Source organism: Etheostoma spectabile, chromosome 10 (genome assembly GCF_008692095.1).
Source record: "Etheostoma spectabile isolate EspeVRDwgs_2016 chromosome 10, UIUC_Espe_1.0, whole genome shotgun sequence".
In the NCBI taxonomy this organism is placed as follows: domain Eukaryota; kingdom Metazoa; phylum Chordata; class Actinopteri; order Perciformes; family Percidae; genus Etheostoma; species Etheostoma spectabile.
Genome location: NC_045742.1, coordinates 8,556,342 through 8,559,015, shown reverse-complemented (window position 1 = coordinate 8,559,015; position 2,674 = coordinate 8,556,342).

The window sequence follows — 2,674 nt, the reverse complement described above, 5'->3', positions numbered from 1 at the left end:
CAACTAAGACATGGAGGACATGCTATTTGAATTCCAACCACAGCACTGTACACATTTTTGATAGTCTAAACTGTCTTATCATGTTTCACATGCATCTGTGCAACTTTTCTGCAGATACCCTTTGTATAGGAAACTTTGGCATAAAGTGGAATAGAAATAGAGACCGCTAACATTTGAATTTGAATACTACATTTATTTCTATTTCTATGCTAATTTGTTTTTTTGTTACAAATTACAACTCTTTCAAGCCTGAGTCTTCATGGAGCTAATTGACGAACAGAAATGCCAGATGAGGTAAATGCCGTCACACAAATAAAAGCATGTCTGGGAAAAAAAATGTCAAAAGGTGCTGCCTTGCCTTCAAGAGATTTCTTCCTATTTACTATGCTACATTCCTGTGTGACAGATGGCACATTAAATATGATGAGAACATAAAAACTGTTTACAATAAAACCCTCTATTTGAACAAAGCCAGTGTTTTCTTGTTAAAAACAACAAAAAATATAATACGGCAATATCCATTTACACTATCATAAAAAAAACTGTCGTTCGGATTCAACTGAAATTAAAGTCATGGCAAATATATCCAGTATATCCATCAGAAACCCAAAATTATACCATTACGTATCCCTAGCTTAGTTAAATTTTGGTCTTGTAATGTTTGTATGGTTTTATATTTGTTATTGCAGTACAGTTTTGAGATGTCATACTAGGAAAAAGACTGGTGTAAGTGATAAAATTGATGGGTGATTCTCATTAAGTGGCTTCTGTTTCAGGGTCCTGATATTTTACATGCTTGCTCACTGTCATGGTTTACTGGGACATTGAATTTGTAACATTTATCCACTATGACAACATATCTGCTGTGAGAAAAAGCCTAGTAAATTAATATAAGCAGGAACATTTGGTTGTTTTAATTAGCCATTTAATTAGGCATTATTTTTCTTCTTCCCAGTTCAAACCCATTCCAGGGCTTATATTCTGTAAAATGACATTGCTTGTACACCTGTTGGTCTTAACGGCTGCTGAAAGCACAAAAATCAGTCGAAATAAAGCTACTGTTTTAACATCTCCGAGAATCAAGTTAGAGGGGAAAGCACGTCTGAAAGAGATAGTCGGTTAGACAGAGAGATAGAGGGATGGATGTACTGTAGATCCCCAACGGCTATGGAAGAACAGCCAACTTAGGTCACTAAAGACTGCCAGTGTGAGGCCCCCGCTTTATCAGTAAATCCTGGCCATTATACAGCTAATGCCAGGCAATGCCTGTGACATCCCCAGTCTTTCTCGGACAAGGCTAGCTTCATCTCCTGTGTCAGTGGAATATACCCTGCTTCACTAGAGGACAGTGCAATACAAGGCCTAGTGTTTTGGAGAGGCGACTAGTTTCCTGCTGCTTAAGTGACAGTAAGGTTTCGTTATCAAGTGAAAGCCTCCAACATATTAACATTTAAAAAGAAATTAAGGATGTTTTGGCTTGAATTTAATTTTGAGTAGTGACGTTTTACAGGGCAACAGTAGTCTACTTTTACAATAATGTGCAGGTATAACGTGTCAAATGCAGTCCATGATGAAGTGCGAACATCGTACTTAGGCAAGAGAAAAAAACAAATAGTGGGAGACACATTTTCTTTAGAATAGTGTACGAAAATGAGACATTTCGTTGGCACTCACCATACATACAATATAAAACTTGGTGTCACCACACTTCAGAGGCCATATTGTAATACAAAACCCCTAAACCTGATAATGACTGCATCATGCTCTTCTCATTGAGCCATGCAACACCAAGTGTTTCTTATTTTGTAACTTGTCTATCATATTGTGTCAGTGTTTTATAGTTAAGTTGCAACAGAAATAGACAACAAAGAACAGGATTAGACAGACCACACATAGCTATTATCAAAGAGACACACAAGCAAACACACACACACACACACACACACACACAAATAAGGGGCTATATTGCGTGACAGGTCTAAGCTTTTGTTGTGTTTTGTCTGACAGCAGCAGTAAAGTAGTAATTGAGAGATTAGCTCTAAGGTGCTATCATGGCACTCCTTTGTTTAGTCTCTGCCTCATTGGTCACACAGAACATTACTGACATGTGTGGGAAGGAGTCATACATTGAGATTGTTTGCCTTATTTTAGCTCTTTTGAATCTGTCATAAATGACCCGTGTCCAAAAATGGCATCCATAGCCAAGAAAATGTACAATATATTATTTCAGTTACAGGTGCATTCCATACCTTGATTGCAGAATCAGAATGTCTGTATGTATTTATGTGTCTTTAATTATTATTGTCATAAAAGTCAAAGATTGAATATAGTTCCCTTGAAAAGGTCCGATTATAGACCATTTGACCTGGTGGGCTTTACAGAACTCATCCACGACAGACTTGGACGCAGCCCTACCCTATCTGCCATAATGCTTTTTTTTCAGCGTGCCAACGTTGAGTCAACAGAGTCATTTAATGTGGTTTTGTGCTGAAGGTAGGGGGAGATATTTCTCTCAGACCCTGTGTGTTTACCCCCTAATCCCTGAGAAGAAGTTCACAAGCATGAGGAAAGTACTGGAAGCTTTAGCTACCTCCCAAACCTGCTCAGTTTACCCCTCCCCGGTTTTCCGCAGCCACATGGGGCTTGGGTAATTCCTGGGAATGTTTGTAAAGGT